The 24,055-nt window shown below is 36.0% G+C and overlaps 1 long non-coding RNA gene across 1 annotated transcript in view; it reads right to left on the bottom strand.

Annotated features, from left to right (window-relative positions):
• Positions 1-24,055, bottom strand: part of LOC131381866 (uncharacterized) — a 36,695-nt gene extending 12,640 nt beyond the window's left edge. Inside the window, exons 1-2 of the long non-coding RNA XR_009210880.1 lie at positions 23,638-24,055; positions 20,616-20,732 (exon numbers count right to left, since the gene is read on the bottom strand). This is a non-coding gene — a long non-coding RNA (uncharacterized LOC131381866). The remainder of the gene's footprint in view (positions 1-20,615; positions 20,733-23,637) is intronic.

Genomic DNA, 24,055 nt, shown 5'->3' with positions numbered 1-24,055 from the left:
CTTGAGGCACTTTGTCGTTGTTTAATTTGTTTTTATGTTAGCATATTAGTTTTTCCATTATCAGGTGGGCTTCAAAATAAAGCACTTGCTCCAAGATCATACTTTTGCCCCATCATTGCTCGAATATGAAGATACATTATTTTCATATTTTTGCTGCTTACAAGCTGGTTCAAATTTTTATTATCTCTTGCTTGGATTATTGCAATCATCTCCTAAAATGTTTGCAAACTTCTACTTGACATGCTCCACTATGGTCTATTTTCAATACAGCACTCAGCATGATACTTTAAAAACGGAAGTCAAAATATGTTCCCTGTTTGACCTGAACCTTCCAAGAGTTCACATCTCAATGTCAAAACCTAAACCTTTACACTGCCCACAAGACTTACACCTTTTGTCCTTAATGCCTCTCTGATCTGATCTGTTTGTCCTTCTCCCATTCTCCCTTTGGCACAGTCACACTGGCTCCCCTTGTTGGTTCTTAAATCCTACAGGCACATTCTCTCCTTAGAGATTTTAAGCCAGCTGGAAGTTACCTCTGCCAAGAACGTTCTTCCCCAAAGATGTCTACTTGAACAACTCCCTTACTTCCTACAAGTATTGGCTTAAATATTATTACCTTCTTAGGAAGGCCTTCTCTGACATCTCCATTTAAAATTGTCAATTGCCACCTCCCCTTACCCAGCATGCCCCACCCTGCTTCTGTTTTATTTTACTAATTGTAAACATTTCCTTTGATTTCCTAACATTTACCCCCCCTTAATCTAATTCTAACATAAGAAAATGCAAAGTATGTAAGAGAAAATATCTATTCACATCAGTGTTTCCAGCATACAGTAAGCACCGGATAGATATTTCATAAATAGATAAATGAATGAATAAATATTAATAACAGTAGGGACATAAACTAAGAATTATGAACTTCAAACTAAGCTCTTAATTCTTGTAGTCAAAGGACCTGATTTCTAATCAAAGTTCCAACAATACTTGGCTTTAGCAACTGCTAAGAGCAAACAGTCTTCACAGGATCAATTTATTTGGACAATTAGTGTCAATTCTGAGTATCTTCCTGTGATAATCAAAATGTTGCAGAACTATCTTCAGGAAACTTATAGATACATGGGGGGTCAGTTTTTAAACTCTTTGGAATCCTTTCCCCTTTTTTCTATTGTTAAAGTTTGTCTATAATTAGTGCTTAGTTCAAATGATAGCACTTTCACGAAAAGGAATTCCCAATTGGATATGAATTTTCCATATCTCAGTCTTGCTTAGCATCATAATTTCCACATTGTACTTACTAAATACTTTTGAATTACATCTATATTGTACTAGCTATACCTTTAATTATTAGGCATTCAGTCTTTAAATATTTGGTACTAGTGTTTTGCACACTGACAATCATAACAGGCTCTTAAAAATACTTTTTATTGAACATGAAGAGACTCAATTTGTTATCTGATCAAATTTTAAATTATTTCTTATTTGCCAACTTTCTTTTGTTTAGAGCATAAGTCAGAAACATATGTGATATAGAATAAAGGAATAAAAATGACAAATATTAAGTAAATGTTCAATGTGTAATTCTAGAATTCCATATTGAAGCAACTTGGGAAAAAACATATCAAAAGACAATTTTTCAAAGGTCATTTTTGATTTGGAGAGATGGTTTTAAGATACAAATCAAAGAATATGTTCACTGAAATTTACATGAAAGTTGTACCTTTACAAGAAACATGAAAGACAATGCACTCCAAAGGAAAGAAATGAAAGTGTCTCCTTCCATTTCTTGAACCTTCATGGCACTTATTTTTTTAAAAAGATAAAATACTTAACGTGATTTTATGCTTCACAGTTGTAATTAGAAGTTATAGGACACCAAAAGACAAAACTCATAGAATCTACTTTTAAATTATATTCAACATATTTCCACCTTCATTTATAAGAAGAATAAAAAATATACACAACTAAACATATACTACTATCATTAAACATCATTTGTTGAATGATGGAAAGTGTTAGTGCTTATTTAAATGTGTTTACAGGCATACCTGATTTTACTGTGCTTCCTTTCATTGCACTTTAAAGATTTTGTATGTGGGTATTTTTTTTTTTTAACAAATTAAAGGTTTGTGGCAATTCTGTGCAAAACAAGTTTATCACCATTTTTTCCAAAAGCATGTGCTCATTTCGTGTCTCTGTGTTACATTTTGGTAATTTTTACGCTATTTCAAACTTTTTAAAATTATTATAATTATGTCTATTATGGTGATCTGTGATGAGTGATTTTCAATGCTATTTGGTTGATGCAAAGGTAATTGCGGTTTTTGTCATTACTTTTAATGGCAAAGCTGCAATTATGTTTGTACCAACCTAATGCTATTGTAATTGATTCAGGGTGCCAAAACTATGCCCATATAAAACAGAAAATTTAACCAACAAATGTGTGTGTTCTGATTGCTCCATTCACTGGCCATTGTCCTGTCTCTCTTCCTCTCCTAAGTTATCCCAATTTTCTGAGACACAATAATATTGAATTTAGGCCAGTTAATAACCATACAATTGTCTCTAAGTGTTTAAGTGAAAGGAAGAGTCAAACTTCTTTTACTTTAAATTAAAAGCTGGAAATACTTAAGTTTAGTGAGGAAGTCGTGTTGAAATCTGAGACAAGCCAAATCTAAGCCTCTTAAAACAGCCAAGTTGTGAATGCAAAGAAAAAATTTTTGAAGGAAATGAAAAATGGCTATGCCAGTCAACACGAGTGATAAGAAAGCAAAATACCCTTACTGATGATAAGAAAAGAGTTTTAATGGTCTGAATAGAAGATCAAAGGAGTCAAAACATTCTCTAAGTCAAAGCTTCATCCAGAGCAAGACCCTATCGGTCTTCAAATCTATGAAGCCTGAAAGAGATGAGGAAGCTTCAGAAGAAAATTTTGAAGCTTGCAGGAGTTAGTTCACAAGGTTTAAGGAAAGAAGCCATCTCTACAATACAAAAATACAAGATGAAGTGGCAAGTGCCGATGTAGAAGCTGCAACAAGTTACCTAGATGATATAAGATAATTGATGAATGTGATTACACCAAACCACAGATTTTCAACATAGACAAGTCAGCCTTAGATTGATGCCAACTAGGACTTTAATAGCTAGAGGGAAGTCAATGCCCACTTTTAAAGCTTCAAAGGACAGGCTGTCTCTATTATTAGGGACTAATGCAACTGGTGACTTTAAGTTGAAGCCAATGCTCATTTACCATTCTAAAAAGCCTAGAGCTCTTTAGAATTATACTAACTCTACTCTGCCTCTGCTGTATAAACAGGACAGCAAACCCTGTATGACAACACATCTATTTACAGCATGGCTTACTGAATAGTTTAAGCCCACTCTTGAGACCGACCACTGAGGAAAAAAGATTTCTTACAAAATATTATTGCTCACTGACAACGCATTTAGTCACCCAAGGGCTCTGATGGAGATGTACAAGCAGATTAATATTGTTTGTATGCCTGGTAACACAACATTCATTCTGCAGCCCATGGATCAAGGAATAATTTTGAGTTTCAAGTCTTGTTATTTAAGAAATATATTTCAGAAGGCTATAGCTAACATAGATATCGATTCCTTGGATGGATCTGGGTAAAGTAAATTGAAAATCTCCTGGAAAGGGTTCACCATTCTAGATGCTATTAAGAACATTTTGTGATTCATGAGAAGGGGCCAAAATATCAAGATTAACAGGAATTTGGAAGAAATTGATTCCACCATCATGGGTGACTTTGAAGGGTTCAAGGCTCCAGTGGAAGAAATAACCGCAGAGGTGATGGAAATAGCAAGAATTAGAAGTGGATCCTGAAGATGTGACTGAATTGCTGCAATCTCATGACAAAACTACAATGAATGAGAAATTCCTTTTTATGGCTGTGGAAAGGAAGTGGTTTCTCGAAATGGGATCTCCTGGCAAAGATGGTGTAAACATTCTTTAAGTGGCAATCAAAGATTTAGAATATCACATACACATAGTTCATAAAGCAGCAGTAGGGTTTGAAAGAGTCAACTCTAATTTTGATTTAAGTTCTGTGGATAAAATTCTATCAAACAGCATTGCATGTTACAGAGAAATTTTTTTGTGAAAGGAATTTAATCAATGCAGCAAACTTTATTGTTGTTTTATTTTAAGACATTGCCACAGCTACCCCAGCCTTTAGCAACCACCAGCATTATCAGTCAGCAGCCATTAACATAAAGGTGAGACTCCCCACCAGCAAAATGATCGCGACTTGCTAAGGTCTCAGATGATTGTTAGCATTTTTAGCAATAAAATAATTTTAAATTAAGGTATGTACTTTTTAAAGATATTTTCTTCAGGTTATTTCTCATCAACTCAATTGCGTATCTACCCATCCCACAGTCCTTTTTTATCATTATTTTTGAACCAATAATGAAGGAATATTTTTGATCTCCTGAATTTTCAAATGATTCAAGTAGGATCATTAGAAAAGGAAAATGTGAAATATTGTGCCATGAATTAATGTGCATTTCAGACACAACTAAAATGAATTTGGTATGCTAAGCATGAAAAGTGCCTTCTGTACCTATATTTACCTATGTCTTTATCATCAATTTATAAATAGATAATATATAAATGGTATATTTAATATAGATATAAATATAGACATGCCTTGAATATTATGTTCCATTAAACTTATGAATGGTGACTATCTCAGGAGAGAAGGTGAGTCATAATATTCATGTTGTTGAATTTCACAAACATATTAGTTTTTCTCATTCACAGAATAAGAATGGGAGCTTTATATTAACTCTTAGGGCTGGAAAGTTGAGGCCTCTTTAACTATGTTGCTAGTAGAAATTTATTTCAATGCTTGGGTGGCTACCATTAAGCTTAAAAAGATGCAGACAGGAGGAGTTCTACATGAGAAACAGCAGTGGCTTTTATCTGCAATATCACAACTAAAAAATTATTTCTAAATACTCATGACAATGAGAGAAGATATTAATCAGAGGCAGCTTATCTTTACAAAAAATCTGAAAAATAATATTAAATATATCTAATTACTTTATACAGCCCATCTTAAAAAGATTTTGGCAAGAAATAGCAAAATTCATAATCCATCTATCCATTCAAAGATGAACCCTAAAGAATTTTATAAAATTGTAACATATATAGCAAATAAAAAGGATTGAAAAAGGAGTGGCTTGGGGGATATTAGAAGATGTATCAAGGAAAAAAATGGATGCGAAGGAACAGATAGTCAACAAGAAACGTGATGAATGAAGTAGGATCAATAAATTTAGCTCACTCAGAAAAAGAGAACCCAAATTAGTTTTTTTAAAAGTCCAAAAATTCACCACCAGCCGCTAAATAGGAAAGGCAGAAACTACAGTCTGACAAGTTGGATTTTATTAAAATTAAAAACTTGAGCTCTGTGAAACAGACTGTTAAGAAAATGAAAAGACAAGCCAGAGACTGATAGAAAATATTTGCAAAACACATATTTGATAAATGACTTGCATCCAAAATATACAAAGACCTCTTAAAACTAAACATCTGGGATACAAATTAGCCAATTAAAAATGGGCAATAGATCGATAGAAAAACCTCACTAAAGAAGACATACAGATAGAAAACAAGCATAGGAAAAGATAATCGACATCATATGCCACTAGGGAAATGCAAATTAAAACACTATATATTAGAGAGGAAATATCTGGAGAACAACCAAAACCTGTAGGAGAATATATGCCTTTATTACATTCTGATACAAAAGAGTGGGTAGGTTCTGATGATTTTAGTTAGTGGTCTGCAGCCTAATGCAATGCGATGTCTTGCAGTTGCCCTCTATATAACAGGACATAAGAGCACATAACAATGTAGATTTCTACATTATGTGCTTAAATAAAAATTATTTTCAGGAGAAATAATAGTCTTGGTTTCCCCATTTGCCTAATGAATGAAACTTCAAAGATATTGCTAAATATGAACACCTTAAGAAAGAGATTGCCATGTTTTATATTACGGTTATGTATTGCCTTTGCTTTATACTATGTCTAGGGAACAAACTGAAACATTTGTTATGTTCACTTTTTATTTTATAGTCTTCAAGATAGAAAATAAGCTGTCTCTGAAGAAGTGCAAGTGGGATGCTCCCAGGCATTTCTTGTAAGCTGTAATACCACATTGCCTGAAATGATAGTGATATATTCTTTACGTAACTTTACCAACTCACAGGTTTTGTTATTAAAGCGTACAAAAGAATTGAATAACACAGACTTTTGATGGGATAATGTTGCCCTGGATAATGTGAAGGCAATCGTTTTGTAATGTGTAATTCATTTCTTTGTAGCAGAATCAGAAAATTGTTCTTTTATTCTGGATTGTTCTGAATTTTTACTCCAGCTGGAATCATTATTTTTTTTTCATTTAAGCAAAATAAAACAACAAGACAATGTGATCAATCCAGAAATTATTTCACACCCAAGATTTTCTGACTTTTGTTTCCTTTCTTCTAAAACTTTTTAGCTTGTCTTTGAGATGACAAAGATTATCCCAAATATCTTGCAGAAAATGAAATAAAGCAAAATATTCTACCATATAAAATACATGTAAAAGAGTAACTCCATGATGTATGTGCAAAGCCATCTATCTGTCATCTGTTTTGTGTTTCTATAAGAGAATCCTGAGACTAGATAATTTATAAACAATAAAAATTTATTTGACTCATGGTTCTGGAGTCTAGGAAGTCCAAGAGCATGGCACCAACATCTGGTTAGGGGCCTTGTGTCACATTATCCCACAGAGGAAGACAGAAAGGCAAGAGAGTGTGACAGCAAGAGATAGTTGAAATTGTTTTTGTTAACAACCCACTCTTGTGATAATGAACTTACTCCCACAATAATGACATTAATCCATTCATGACAGCATAACCCTCATGACTTAATCACCTCTTATTAGGCCCCACCTCCAAACACTTCTGGATTGGGTATTAAGTATTCAACACATGAACTTTGGGGGACACATTCACAGAACAGCAGCACCTAAATGAGGCATAAGGTAAGCAAGACACAGAATATCTTCATTCAATCTGTTATGGCTTGACTGCCATTTCATTTGATCTGTATATAATCATTTATTATTTGCTCAATGCTGACATCTCTTAAGCACCTACCTCTCCTGTGTCTAGCATGAAGGCATCTAAACATACCTCAAAATTCATCTATGCTGAAATCTCTTTTGAACTATTCATTTTTGTAGGAAAATAACCAGGTGCCTATTGTCATTGTTTCTTTACTTCAACTTTTCCAAATCACTAACTGAAAAAGCTTTAATTTAACACAACTCTGTGGCATTCACCATTCCAGACAGTTTGGATAGATTTGTAAACAAATATTCCTCTCTCTAGGAGCCTACACACTACTGAGAGAGAGCAGATGATAAGCAATACTTTAAGTAAATTATGTATGTTAGAGGTAAAAAAAAAAAAAGTGCTATTAAGGAAAAGAAAAAATAAGAGCAGCTTAAGGAGAAAATGTGAGACAGTTTATGTAAAAGAGTGGTCACAAAGCATGATTTGGACCCAAACTTTAAAGAAGTGAGGAAGTTTGTCAGATTATTTGAAGGAGAAGGAATAGCCAGTTCAAATCAGAAAGTATGCCTGCTGAGTTTGAGGAATAGCAACAATAAAACAAATTAAGCAAGCAGCAGCATTGTAGAAGGTGAAGTAAGAGAGGCTATTGTAAAGATTCCCTCAGAGTGAAATGGGGATATATACAGGGTTTTGAACAGAGGAGTGACACGAATTTACTTTTTAAAAATGCTTTTGCTGGCTTACGGGCTGAGGATAGACTCTGGGAAGGCAAGGTGGAAGCAGAAAGTCTAATTAATCCAGGAGAGATGGTGCTGAGTAGTTGGGATCTAAATGTATTTGAAGGATTACTGAGAGATTGGATGGAGCTATGTTAGAAATAGAGAAGACAAGGGTGACTTCAAGGATTGGCCTGTACAACTGCAAAAATGGAGTTACTTTTATACAAGTTGGAGTTTATTGCCTTGCAGAGTCTAAACTCCAGTATTTTGTTTTGAACACTTTTGTTAGCTCTTATACTTCATTAATCTTTCTATGTCTCTTACCTTTTGAAGTACTTTGTTCTTTGACCCCTTTCCACCTAGATTTATCATTATCTCTGCCTTAGCTGGCTTTCCTTTCCTAACATACGTGTCCATAATTCCACATTCATGAAATTGCAAACTATAAATGTAGTTAAGAATCCACCCTCAGAATATTTTACATCGACTGCTGTGGACTGCCAAAAAAAAAGGCAGAATCATGCACACTGGAATGACTACAAATTTATATTTTTCAATTTTATTTGGACTATTGCCAACACTTTTTTCCCCTGCCACTTTAAGAAACTCATATTCCCCTCAACTTTTAAATTGTCATTATATTCCCTTTCATCTACTGCACAAAGATGATAGAGGCTGTCAGAAGTTAATGATCTCATCTACATTCACATAGGCATATGCACAAGTACATCTGCACCCAAGGAAACGATTGTTTCTTTTACTCAAATCTAATCACTCCACCTGCGATTCAGATCCTCTTCACTCAGCACTTTGCTCCAAAGATTATACATACTCTCCTCTATCTCACAGTTCTCCCTTTATAATGATTTTTCATTTAGTCTAAGGATATCCAAATCTTTCTTCTGAAAAAAAAGAGAAACTTCCCCCTCCAGATCCTACCCTAGCATTCTGTCTTCAAAACTAGCTTTATTTATAGAACAGTTTATATATGCTCTCTCTCCTTAAACTTCAAATCCCAACTAAATTAATTGCAATTTCAGTTTGACCTCATTACCTGACAGAAAGAGCTTAGTAACGTCATCTCTAATCTAAAAGAGCATCTCTTTTTACAGTGCTAGAAAGTGACACTCTTAACTATCTTGTTACTGAGATTTTTGTTTTGTTTCCTTGATATATGACTATCTTAATAATATATTTTATTTTCTGTATTCTGATGTTTTAATATCTGGAGCCTTGCTGACCCTGTAGGGAAGTGTCTCTCCAAGGAATAGTCAATTCCTAGAAATATTAAACAACTAGTGTACCTTTAAAATGCAAAACCAACCAACCCAGTGCTCATACCTCTAATCACCACCGTTTTCATTGTTGTTGTTCATTCATTCATTCATTACTTTTACTTTGCTTACTTTCAAAATGTGGTTTGAGACAATGTACTGTACCATAATTTTTTTAAAACCACTAAAATAAATAAACAGGAATATGAAACTACTTCAAATGTCATATGGAACCAAAAAAGAGCCCGCATTGCCAAGATAATCCTAAGCAAAAAGAACAAAGCTGGAGGCATCACGCTACCTGACTTCAAACTATACTATAAGGCTACAGTAACCAAAACAGCATGGTACTGGTACCAAAACAGATATACAGACCAATGGAACAGAAAAGAGCCTCAGAAATAATGCCACACATCTACAACCATCTGATCTTTGAGAAACCTGACAAAAACAAGCAGTGGGGATATGATTCCCTATTGAATAAATGGTGTTGGGAAAACTGGCCAGCCAGCCATATGCAGAAAACTGAAACTGGACCCCTTCCTTACATTTTATACAAAAATTAACTCAAGATGTTGAAAATTAACTCAAGATGGATTAAAGACTTAAATGTAAGACCTAAAACCCTAGAAGAAAACCTACACAGTACCATTCAGGACATAGGCATGGGTAAAGACTTCATGACTAAAACACCAAAAGCAATGGTACAACAAAAGCCAAAATTGACAAATGGGATCTAATTAAACTAAAGAGCTTCTGCACAGCAAAAGAAATGATCATCAGAGTAAACAGGCAACCTACAGAATGGGAGAAAAATTTTGCAATCTATCCATCTGACAAAGGGCTAATATCCAAAATCTACAAAGAACTTCAAAAAAAATTTACAAGAGATACCATCTCATGCCAGTTAGAATGGCAATCATTAAAAAGTCAGGAAACAACAGATACTGGAAAGGATGTGAAGAAACAGGAATGCTTTTACAGTGCTGGTGGGAGTGTAAATTAGTTCAACCATTGTGGAAGGCAGTGTGGCGATTCCTCAAGGATCTAGAAACAGAAATACCATTTGACCCCGCAATCCCATTACTGAGTATATTCCCAAAGGATTATAAATAATTCTATTATAAAGACACATGCACATGTATGTTTATTGCAGCACTGTTCACAGTAGCAAAGACTTGGAACTAACCCAAATGCCCAACAATGATAGGACTGGTAAACGAAATGTAACACATATACACCATGGAATACTATGCAGCCATAAAAAAGGATGAGTTTGTGTCCTTTGCAGGGACATGGATGAAGCTGGAAACCATCATTCTCAGCAAACTAACACAGGAACAGAAAACCAAACACCACATGTTCTCACTCATAAGTGGGAGCTGAACAATGAGAACACATGGACACGGGGAGGGGAACATCACACACTGGTGCCTGTCAGAGGGTGGGGATCAAGGGGAGGGATAGCATTAGGAGAAATACCTAATGTAGATGATGGGTTGATGGGTGCAGCAAACCACCATGGCACGTGTATACCCATGTAACAAACCTGCACATTCTGCACATGTATCCCATAAGTATAATAATAATAATAATAATAATACAGGAATATAAGCCAAGCAGTGAAAGACACTAAGTAATTATTCCAGAAAACTCAGGATGAGGGAAATGTCTCAGGGCCTGATACTGTATTTTTAAAACAATTTCCAAAATAATTCATGTGGATCATGCAGGTTTGAAAATGAAATAAGGTCGGGCACGGTGGCTCACGGCTGTCTTCCCAGCACTTTGGGAATCCGAGGTGGGCGGATCACTTGAGGTCAGGAGTTCCATACTAGCCTCACCATCATGGCAAAACCCCGTCTCTACTAAAAATTTAAAACTTAGCCAGTCATGGTGGCATGTGATTGTAATCCCAGCTATTCAGGAGGCTGAAGCGCAGAATCTCTCGAACGCAGAAGACGGAAGCTGCAGTGAGCTGAGCAACAGCGCGAGATGAAAGAAAGGGAAGGCAGGCAGGCAGGCAGGCAGGCAGGCAGGCGGGCGGGCGGGCAGGAAGGAATCCTGCAATCTTTTCATTTTTGAGCATCCTCCACCCTCAAATTCCAAATTATTGAAATACTTTAACTGGTTAAAATGTTCACTTGACTCTGAACACTGCGCGTGGATCCTCTCTGTTCTTCCAGTGCTCCTTCCTTAACCCTTTAAAACATATTAGTACCACTGTATTTTCTGTAAGGAGAGATGAATGTTCTCCCACACTATCCTATGCAGCAGGATTCATTGTTCCTTTCTTCTGTGAACCCACAGTTCCTTATATTTAATTCCATTTTAATTCCATATACATTGATTTTTTTTAAATAGTTGAGTTTTTGTTGTGGTAAAATATATAGACCATAAAATGTACCATTTTTAAATGTACAGTTCAGTAGTGTTACATATATTCACACTGTTGTGTGACCAATCTCCAGGGTTGTTTTCATCTTGCAAAATGGAAAATATGTACCCATTAAACAACTGTTTTGTTGCCTTCTCACTTAATAGTGACAACACTGTCACTTTAGTAATTCTTAAAATATATGGTTCTGTTTTTATATATTTATACCAAAACTTATTTTCGATTTAAAAAATTGTGGTAAAATGTACATAATTTGCTACCTGCACCATTTTAAGACATGGAGTTCAGTGGTATTAACTACATTCATGTTGTTGTGTAAACATCACCACTAGCCATCTCCAGAATTCTTCTCATCTTACTGAACTAAAACTCTATACTCATTTAACAACTTTTTATTTTTCCCTCCCCGTCTCCCGGCAATTATCACTGTACTTCTTACTTCTATGAATTTGACTCTAAGTACTTTATAGAAGTGGAATCATGCAATTTTCTTTTCTTTAGAGTTGGCTTATTTCACTTAGAATAATGTCTCCAAGGTTGATCTATGTTATAGTACATGTCAGAATTTTCTCTTTATTTAAGGTTGGATAATATTTTAGTGTATGTATATACCACGTTTTGTTTGTCCATTCTTCTGTTAGTGAACATATTGATTGCTTCTACTTTTTGGTTATAGTAATAATGCTGCTATAAACACGGTATATAAATATCTGTTTGAGTCCTTGCTACCACTTCTTTTTGGTATATAACCAGAAATTGAATTGCTGGATATATGATTAATATGGTAATTTTATGTTTAGTTTTATGAGGAATTGCTTTACCATTTTCTACAGTGGCTTCCCATTTTGCATCCCACAAGCAATGCACAAGGGTTCTAACTTCATGTTCTCATGGTATTAGGCAGGATTCTCCAGAGAAATAGAACTGATAGAATGTATGTGTGTCAGAACTGATAGAATGTATGTGTGTATATATATGTATTTATATATACACACAGATACACACAAAACTCAATTATTTTTTAAAAACAATATACACATAAATATACATAGACACACATATACATACATGTGTATCTAAATAAATATATAGAGAGAGAGAGAGATGAGAGAGAGTGAGCAAGAGAGAGAGAGATTTTAAGAAATCGTCTCATACAATAGTAGAAGTTAGCAAGTTCAAAACCTGCAAGATAGTAGGCTGAAAGGATGAAGAGCCAGGGAAGAGTTAATGCTGTAGTTTCACTTCAAAGACAGAAGTTCTCCTCTGGAGAGTTCAGTCTTTTTCTATTATAGTCTTTATGTGATTGGGTGAGGCCAGCTCATATTGTGGAAGACAATCCGCTTTATTCAAAGTCTGCCGATTTAGCCTTTGAGCATCTAAAAAACACCTTCACAAAAACAACTAGAATAGTGTTTGACCAAGTGTCTGTGTACTGTGGCCTGGCCAATTTGACATGTAAAATTATTTATCACACTTACTATCATCTGTTATTTCTTACTATTCTTTCCCTTTTTTGATAATAGCCATTCTTATGGGTATAAAATATTATCTCATTGTTTTCACATTTCTCGCCTTTAGTAAGTTTTACAACCAAAATCATCTGTTCACAGTAAATGAAAACCAAGTTTGTAACTCTTTTCCCATCCATTCTCACCCTAATTTTTATGTCTGCAGACTTTTTCTTCTATAGTTGTAGCTCTAGAGACCTATTTGGTCATATATTGGGGTCCATATGCCACTTGGCAGTAGGCAGGACAAACTCTGTTAGTGGAAGCTAACACAGTCAACACTGTGCAGATTTAACTTGAAAGCTATTGTACTATGATCTGTCATGGGCATTTTGGAAGTTATCATTGAAAATATACAAATTTCTAACATAAGATTCTTCCCTTGATAGTAGTCCTTTAAAATTACATATAATTTAGACAATTAATTATGAACCAGAAATATGCAGATTAAAATGACTCCGGACATCAAGGAAGCAGTTTCTCTACGTCCTTGTCAACATTTGTTGTTGTTGTTGTTTTAATAATAGCCAGTCTAATGGGTGTGACGTGATATCTCATTCTTATATCTGATTTTGATTTGCATTTCTCTAATGATCAGTATGTTAGACATCTTTTCATGTGCCTATTGGTTATCTGTATACCTTGTGAAAAATGCCTATTCGAATCTTTTACCTATATTTTAATCAGGTTTATGTCATTGTCATTATTGTTGAATTGTAGGAGTTCTTTTTATATTCTGGATTGAACCCCTTAACAAATATATGATTTGCAAACTTTTCTCCCATTCCCTGCTTTTTCTCTATATTAATAGTCTCTTTTGATGCACAAAAGTTTTGGAAGTAGTACAATTATCTATTTTTTCTTTTGTTAGTATTATATCCAAAAAAATTGCTAACTCCAATGTCATGATTTTTCCCCTATTTTTCTTCAAAATGTTTTATAGTTTTAGCTCTTATGTTTAGGTCTTTGATCCAAACACATCAATTTTAATTATTTACTTATAAATCTGTTTTTCATACTACACTTCTAGGGACAGCAGTAAAGCGGGATGATCTTTATTTACTATTCCCCAGGTTTGAAAAGCTATGGCTGAAATTTTATAAATTCTTCATAAATGTCTGATGACTAAAAAATAAATGATTAATAAAAATGAAAATACTAACATCTTTCAATCTCAGGCATTATTCTAAGCATTTTAGATACATATAATTCATTTTATGCTTAAAATATCTATTAGTGAAGAAACTAAAGCACTCAGATATTAAATTGCTTGGCCAAGATTTCATCGATAGTGAGTGACAAACTTTGGAATTCATGTGCATATATGTATATTAAATGATGAAGCAGTTTAGAACAGTGCAATCTGCTAGATGGCAAACTGAAGCAAACAGAGCATAGCAGAGGTTCCCAAATTTGGCTTCGCATCAGAATTGCTTGGAAGAACTTTAAAAAATATAGATTCTTGGACCACACTCCAGACCTACTGAGATACTGAGAAGTTGTATTTTAAAAATCATCTTTGGTGATTTTTATGCAGCCAGCCTGGTATCTGCCTAAGCAAAATTGTTTCAAACTCACTGAACACTATCAGAACATGACAATTTCTCATTTTTTTTTACAGGAAATGATCAGAAAGCACTGGAAATATACCCTTGCTGCTGTTATCAGCTATTCAATTGTCTTCTTCCAGTGAGAACTGAAATTCTTTGAATATAGAAAAAATACTTGGGAATTCATAGGGCTCGGTTTGCTGGAATGGAATGGGGAGCATTAGTACTGTTAGGAGATCAAAGAAGCATATTTAAAAAGGCAGAGCCCAAACCTGTGTAATGATAACTGAAGTAGGTGAGTGTATAAATCAATCTGCACAAATCATATAGAAAGAAAATAAAAAGAGAGCTTGAAGATACTCTACTCCAATTCACTCATTTATAAACAACCTATGAATAGTAGCCAAACTTTAAGTGAACAAAATAACAATTTGAGACAATCAATTAATGACTAAATAATGAATCAACCCTGAAGATGTGTAAAGTATCAATTATGTTGTGACAGAAAGGGAATTCTATCAAACACAATTTTCCCTATAGAGCCTAGAAAAACATTTCAAAATGTTGGAGAATGTGAAGCCTCATGTTCACTTACATCTGAAGACACGTATAACTGCAACAGAACCTCCCTCTCTTCACAGCCTGAATGTGAAGTGGGCCCCTGATTAAGAATCAGAACGTAGTATACAGTATTATTAGAAATAATTGCATATGTAGCCCAGGTAGTAGCCCCTATGTCTCAGCAATATGTACTATGAAGTGCCTCATTTAAGAGCCAGGAATGAAGAATCTGGACTTACATATATACAAATGTGAATCACTTTATCTATTGCTTAGAATAGTTGAAGTATGTGATAGTCAGAAAACAATTTCTTTATCACCTTATATGGCTTTGGATTGGACTACTTCTGAAAAGTAATGTTTTTCATCAAGAAAGTATAGTCTTTGTAGAAGAGAGATGTAAAAACTCAACAATTTCAGTGTAAGCAACTGATATGTGTGTGTGGGTGCACATACACGTGTAAATGTGTGTGTGAACCCACAGTAGAGGGAAAGATTCAAAGAGTCCAATCAGAGAAATTGGGAGTGTGTGAGGGTGAAAATGTCTGAAATCATGCTAGGGGACAGAGTCAATCGAGTGCTGCCCTAGAATATTTTGTGCGACTGATGATGCCACAGGGGACTGTTAATGGTACTGTTAAAACCTGTGGTTATTTTCCAGCTGTTCCAGATGTCAGAAGTATATTCTAGGAGAAGAACATGTGATACAGAGTTGGGATGGGAGACTTTTTTTCCAAAATGTGAGTGAAGGTTTGAATATTAGAAGAAAATGTCATACGGGAGAGGAGATAAGATCTGAAAATAAGAAGTCAGGTTAGGAACAGGGGAGAGATCATGGAGAACCCACTTGTGAGAAATTTAATATTTTACGTGCTTCTCTCTTTGACTATGCGAAAAGCAATATCATGCATCTTTAAGTTTCTTGCCTCATGTGTTGTGATATATTTTATTTCATCTATGTGTCTTGTATAAACACAGTATGTAATTCAATGACACATTTTTACTTGGTTATCCAAACAACTTTAGTTCATAAACAAGAAAAAACTGCTATCATAGTTATTTTACATTCTGATCTCAACACCCATCAAAGATATGTAAGCAAGTCTCTGAAACTGGGTGTCATTTTATTTTCCACATTATTACGCTATCTTATTAAAATTACTATATTTACTAGAATGAATGGGGTATATTTTTCGTGTGATGAATTAATCATATAAAGATGGTATTGATATAGACAAGGTTGTTTCCTACTCACTCTTATAATAACAGGATATTTTATCATCCACAAATACTGATGCAGAGATGCTAAGTCCCTATATCCCAGGAACAATTCCACTGTTCATTTAACTTATAAAAGAGAAGGTTTTTACTAGGAAAAACCTATAATCTACCCACTTACTTTCCTATTTCTCTTCCAATTCACCTTTAAATTTTATCATTTTAGTCTGTTTCTGAGACAATAAATATATAATTCTGCCTTAAAACAGGAACTGATGAGGAAACAATTCACCCAAACTGATTTACTTTGGCATATTTTGTCTGTCTCGGAATCTAATATGCATCTGCTATCATTTTCATGAAAATGCTTCTGATTACTAATCAACCATTTTTATTAATAAGTTAATACCTCTCCTAATGATTTTACATTTTAATGAAAATGTAAATGGTAGGCGTAATACTAGACATATGAATTTGTGTGCCTACTGTAGCTACCAAGTTTTCTTAAGTGAACTCCTGAAAATGGTAAAACTTCAGACACAATATTATACCTTCTGATTTTTCTAAGGAAACCAATAATCCATATATCTCTTTAACTCTGTATTGTCCAGTTCCAAGTGACATGCTGTATTTTAACTGATACAATCTTCCTCCACCAGTCGGAGGAAATGTTTTGAATCGGGTAAGAAGCCAAGGAATATGTCTCAACCCTCATCATAAAGGGGTCCAGAGCACTGTGTGACACTATTCACCGCATCCTCCCTATTGAAACTCTGACTTCATTTGGCTTCTACTTTTCAAGCTGTCTGGCCTCCCCTCAGGCACCATTGGTTCACCCTTCCCCACCCATTAATTAGCCATTAAAAGCTAGGATTCTGTGGGGCTTAGTTTCAGACTAATTTCTCCTTTCTGCTCTTCCTCTCTATAGGTCATTGCATTTAAACCAGTGATTCACTACCCTCTACATACCAATAACTAGCAAATTTATGTAGTCCTCAAATTCTTTTTTGTTGAGTTCAGACTCATATAGACATTTCCATTTGGGGACACCTTAAAAAGATCCTTACTTTCAACAGGTCCCAAACTGTTCTCCTAATATCCATTTCATCCTTTCCTATCTCAAATCTCATCATTTTTCTGTGTTTCATGTCCTAGGAAATGGCATCACCAAACTTCTAGATGCACAAGCCAGAAATCTTGTCTTCCTATCGACTCTTGTATAGCAATCCAATGCCAAAGCTTTTATTACCATCTTAACATCTCTTGAATTCTAACAGTACTAATGTAGAATTAGTAATCCCTGTACAAATTGCAATCAAGGGAGCAACCACCTTTGCCTTCTCCAAATACCTTCCTTGCCAAAGCAGCTCTCTGTACTGTATTCATAGTCATCTTTTCAAAATGAGGAACTTACCATTTGAAATACACTCCATCCCCAAACCACTGTCAAACCTTACCCAACTTAAAACTCTCTCTGATTACCCTATTGCTTTTAATTTACAGATCAAACAATTTTGTAAGAACCACTTGTTCACATGTAGTTCTGCCCATTCTTCTGTCTTCTTTCAGTAACTGGTTCTCTGAGCATCCGTCACATGGGTCTCTCTCTACTTCCTCAGACAGGCCATGTTTCTTCCCATCACAGCTCTGAATGTGGAATACCTCTCTCTGAAATGACCTCCAATGTCATCACCCCTCCTTGCCCAGTTAATCCCTACTCACCAGACAAATCTCTGCTCAACGGCTGTCCAGAACTTTCTAGACACTCAGATTAAGACAGATTCCTATACTCTACGACCTCATAAAATTGTGTTTCTTTTCTTTAGGACATTTACACCTTCATATTTAAGTATATCTTTTCTGTCTTACTTAGGTTTCCTTCCTGCTGTGAAGTCATTCTGAGATTGGCCTGCATTAGCGTAGGCCAGATTTTAATCTTTACACACAAAGGATATGCACTAATAAATGCTATATATATACATGTATATATATGTATATATATATATTTTTTATTATACTTTAACTTCTAGGGTACATGTGCACAACGTGCAGGTTTGTTACATATGTACACATGTGCCATGTTGGTGTGCTGCACCCGTTAACTTTTAATATAATATTTGCCATGCATATAATTATCTATTTATTCTTTTCTCTTCCCCTCCCCCCTTTTTTAGGTGCTCTACTGTTTTGTTTTGTTTTTGACAGTGGTTTATTGTTTTTATTGCCAGCTTTTCTTGGTTCATTTGTTCATGCTGAAAGTCTTACCTCACCTTTGTGGTGTTGACCTCAGTGAAAGGTTGACATTCACTTAAGGTTTGTTTCAAAACATTTTGGCCTATTTTAAATTTAATGCCATCTTTATACTGTTTAAAGAAAAACTTCAGGCAAACTAATTTTACAGCGTTTAATCAAGCAAAGAAAAATTCATGAATTGGGCAACCTCCTGCATCAGAGTAGGCTCAGAGACTCCAGCACAGCTACGTGGTGGAAGATTTATAGACAGAAAAAGGAAAGCGACCTGTAGAAAATGGACGTGGGTAGGTGTGGTGGCTCACACCTGTAATCCCAGCACTATGGGTGGCCAAGGCGGGTGGATCACTTGAGGTCAGGAGTTTGAGACCAGCCTGGCCAACATGGTGAAATCCCAGTCTCTACTAAAAATACAAGAATTAACCAGACGTGGTGGTGCTTGCCTGTAATCCCACCTACTCTGGAGGCTGAGGCAGAGGTTGCAGTGAGCTGAGATTGCACCACTGCACTCCATCCTGGGTGACAGAGCGAGATCTTGTCTCAAAAAAAAAAAACAACAACAAAAAAAGACATGATGTAGAAAAACAGCCAGATTGTTTACAGCTTAATGTTTGCCTTATTTGAACATGGTTTGAACAGTTGTCCCCTTTTGATTGGCCAAAACTCAGTGACTGGCACAAGAATAGGTTACAGTCTGTTTATATGTCCATTTAGGTTATAGTTCACTATGTATAGAGAGACCTTTAGGCTAAACTTAAAATATGTAAGAAAGCAACTTCATGCTAAACTTGAGTTAACGCAAACTTCTAAATAAGGTAGTCAAGTTTTACTAACATAATTTTTACAGAAAAGAAAGCCAGGTTACTGCCTATGGCTCGGTAGTATTTGGGGCAATAAACATGGCTACCTAATACAGGCATACTGTATATGGCCATGCTGGCTGTGAATCTGATGAAAATCGTGCCTTCTAGAGTTTTGTAAAGAACAGTCTTCATGCCACATCCAGGGACCTGGCAATACAGTGCCCTCCAGCAACAATCAAGAAATTTTTAATCCAGTACTTTTCCCCAGGACAACTTTCCTTTTCTACACACACACACACACACACACACACACATATTCATACACACTCATTTTCCACCATGCATTCATTGTCCTTATGCCCTCCAAATTAAAGCAGCAAATTAAATCAGTGCTAGAAATAGGAAGAAACTTTCTAGATTCTACCTTTATGTTAAGAATGAAAAATGGTAATTATTCCATAATACTGCAGGGTGAAAATGTACAGAAAAACATTTTCTCATTAATGTACATACAGCGCCCATACTGTACTTACATGTCTACTGCTGGCTAATCTACATATTATATAGCTAAACAAAGCAACATTTTGGAACAATACCTGTAAGTTTTAAACATTCTAAAAAGGTCTGGCAGTCAGTCCTTGTGTTTCAAACCTAAGATTAAAGCAATAATTTATTTTATAGTTTCTGTGAAGATATCATAAGTTCTCATCTCTAAGATAATTTCAGCATGGATTTATTGATGCATGCTATATGTGGTTTAATTGAACGTATGTTTTCTTTGCATGGGGCTATGAAGTGTCTAGCTAGGAAGTAGCAAATAAAGAAAACTCAGACACGTTGCTTGTTACAAATTGATTTCAAATATTCATGCCAGTAAGAAAGAAAATGAACAGATAATATAAACTGTTCCTCTATTTTGAGGAATAGCGTTCTTTGCAATCTACTTTAAAAGCTTCTAGTAGAAATTACTTCTCAATCAGAGAAATTTTAAATAACCTAAATTAACTTGACACAGATTACCTAAAATTACAATGCAATTGTCATTTTGGACTACTGAAAAAATGAATAATCTTTCTTTAAGAAGCCTCCAGGCTGGGTGTGTTGGTGCACACTTGCAAGCCCAGCACTTTGGGAAGCTGTTTGAGGCCGGGAATTTGATATCAGCCTGGACAACATAGCAAGACCCCATCTCTAATTTTTTTTTTTTAAATCAGCCTGGCATGGTGGCACATACCTGTGGTCCCAGCTACTTTGGAGGCTGAGGTGGGAGAATTGCTCGAACCCAGGGGTTTGAGGCTGAGTGAGCTATGATCACACCACTGCATTCCAGTCTGAGTGACAGAGTGAGACCCTGTCTCAGAAAAAAGAAAAACTTCTTGTGAGAGATTCATTCTAATACTTATATTTTCACATTAGCTTGAAAAAAACATGAATCAGTTCATTATGTATTCCCATTTCTTATAATTGTGGAATAAATGAGAATCACATATAACCATTACATGTATTTCAAAATTACTTAAACTCTGAAGTAAAATGCATTTTTTAATTCATACATATGTGTCTGACACTTTTGGCAAACAGGAACGTCAGTGGATAAAGACTCATGAAGAAGTCAATACCTGGTTTCCTGTCCTGAATCTGCTTCTCTCTAGCCTTGCAATCTTAAAAAAAATCACTTTTCCTCTCTGCTTTTTAATTTCCTTATCTGAAGATTGAGATAACTATCATACAGAGTTTTGGGAGGCACAGATCTAAAACACCACTCAAAAATATACACAGCAGTATTAACACATGCAATTTTATGTTTTAATATTATTATGATTCACAAAAAACTTGACTAAAAACTGAAAAGTTTATACTCTACTTTTCCCACTCCTGTTTCCCACACATGTATGTGTATGTGTGTGCATGTGTGTGTGCACGTGTGTGTGTATGCATGTGTGTGTGTATGTGTATGTATTCAGCATCTATTGATTTCTCTTAAGCTTCTTAGGTTCAATGGACAAATTCAGCTTCTTCCACCTGTAAGTAACTGCATTATTTTATTTTATTTTATTTTATTTTATTTTATTTTATTTTATTTTATTTTTTGAGACGGAGTCTCGCTCTGTTGCCCAGGCTGGAGTGCAGTGGCGCGATCTCGGCTCACTGCAAGCTCCGCCTCCCGGGTTCACGCCATTCTCCTGCCTCAGCCTCTCCGAGTAGCTGGGACTACAGGCGCCCGCCACCACGCCCAGCTAATTTTTTGTATTTTTTTAGTAGAGACGGGGTTTCACCGTGGTCTCGATCTCCTGACCTCATGATCCGCCCACCTCGGCCTCCCAAAGTGCTGGGATTACAAGCGTGAGCCACCGCGCCCGGCCCATAATTTTATTTTTAAGGTATATATACTGAACCATTTACACGTAGGCAGAGCAACTTAGCCAAAGTCACACTCTCTTCTGGCATTGAAGTAAAACTTCACCCTCTGCCAACCCCCTTCATTTGCCTTCCCCTGCTCTGATCCCATCAGTAGTCCTAATACTTCTGCCATGTTATTTTTCATCTCAGAGTCTGCCTCATGAGGAAAGCCATCCACAGCAATGAGTTTACTCACGTTATTCTCACTTTTAAAGAAGAGTAAAATGAGACACAGAGATTAAATGCTTAAGTTCTCTCAAGCATTTAGTAACAGACCCAGTGATTAAATCCAGTCAGAGTCCAGAGCCACCAGAACAGTTTTGTTGTTGATTCTAATCTTTCATAAATAAGTCCTATGTGTAATAATTTAAATCACAACAGAAGTTAAAAATCGTTCTCACTCCTGTTATACAGCTAGCATTTACTTGCTATCTAAACAAACAAATATAGCAATAGTTTAAAAAAAAAAAAAAAAACAAGGCCGGGCGCGATGGCTCACGCCTGTAATCCCAGCACTTTGGGAGGCGGAGGCGGGCGGATCACGAGGTCCAGGAGATCGAGAATATCTTGGCTAACACGATGAAACCTCGTCTCTACTAAAAATACAAAAAATTAGCCAGGCGTGGTGACAGGCGCCTGTAGTCCCAGCTACTCGGGAGGCTAACGCAGGAGAATGGTGTGAACCCGGGAGGTGGAGCTTGCAGTGAGCTGAGATCGCACCACTGCTCTCCAGCCTAGGTGACAGAGCAAGACTTCATCTCAAATAAAACAAAACAAAAAACAACAAACAAACACACCACTCTTAGCCAGTTATCAAATTGTTTTCTCGCAGCCCCATATCCACTCTTCTTTGCCCTGTTTTGTGATACTGGGTCTGGACACTAAACTTTTCTCTTTTGTCGGCTGATGCAAGGCAACAATATCAGGAAAACATTTGCTTTCTGACTTTCTTTTGTTATCATTATACAATTTGAGAGCCCAGTTGCCTGTGCTGCTGAGCACTAGTGGTACCCTTGGGCCATGCTCTCCTCACCAGCCGGTCTTTCCAATTATCTCTGACCAGCCACATTGTCCAGGCAATGTATCCCACTTACAGAAATTAGCTCTGTCTATGACTGTTGGTGAGTTTTCTCATCTTTGGCAGGTTGCATTTTACTGTGGTTGCCATTTTCTTGATGAAGAAATCTGAGTCTTACCACTGGAGAGCATCTGGTTGAGGGGAGGCAGCTCTCCTACTCTAGTTCTCTCATCGGACTCTCTTCCCTGGCCTAAAAATAGTAGCTGCTTGCTACTTTGAGCTGCTACCGACAATTACTTTGTTGCACTTGCTATTTCTGGATCGCTTACAGTCCTCTTTTACCCCAACCTTCATTATTAGTAACCCATGTTCTATTAATTATTCTGTACGTTAAATTTCCTGTAATCAAATAACTGGTATATTTTCTGTATCTTGATGGAACCCTGACACAAGTACTCTCCATCTCTAAACAATAAACCGACTTGTTAAACATATGCAAAATGCCTAAATAGAATCCACTAGAATTAAGAGTAATTGAACTTGACCAGGTATGGATTACTTGAGAACATAGCATTAAAATTAATTTAATTATCTTTGTTAACAGAGTAAAGAAAAATATGCTGTTACATCATTTCAAAAGATACAAAAACACAGTAAAAACAGTTGGCAAAATTAAACCTTCATTTTGCATAAATCAATCCACGAATAAAAAAATAACATTCCTTTAACAAACTGAGATTGTCTACTAGAAAACAAAAATGATGTTGTATCTACCATTGTCATATGAGGAACATCTCTGCTCGAGTCAGTAGCAGTAAACAAGCATGCCCACTCTCACCTGATGTCTCAGTGTGCCCGGAATTGGTGGGTTCTTGTCTCACTGGCTGACTTCAAGAATAAAGCCGCAGACCCTTGCGGTGAGTGTTACAGTTCTTAAGGATGGTGTGTCTGCAATTCGTTCCTTCTGATGTTCAGACGTGTTCACAGTTTTTTCCTTCTGGTGGCTTGGCGGTCTCACTAGCTTCAGGAGTCAAGCTGCAGACCTTCGCAGTGAGTGTTACAGCTCTTAAGGAGGTGCACCTGGAGTTGTTCCTCCCTCCCGCTGGGTTCCTGGTGGGCTCGTTGTCTCACCCGCCTCAGGAGTAAAGGCCTCAGAAGTGAAGCTGGAGACCTTCCCGGTGATGGCACAGACCCAAACACCGAGCAGCAGCAACATTTATTGCCCAGAACAAAAGAACAAATCCTCCACAACCTAA

The sequence above is a fragment of the Hylobates moloch genome, unplaced genomic scaffold (assembly GCF_009828535.3).
Source record: "Hylobates moloch isolate HMO894 unplaced genomic scaffold, HMol_V3 SCAFFOLD_18, whole genome shotgun sequence".
NCBI classification, from domain to species: domain Eukaryota; kingdom Metazoa; phylum Chordata; class Mammalia; order Primates; family Hylobatidae; genus Hylobates; species Hylobates moloch.
The sequence above is the reverse complement of the archived record's forward strand: the minus strand, read 5'-3'. Positions and strand labels throughout refer to the sequence as shown.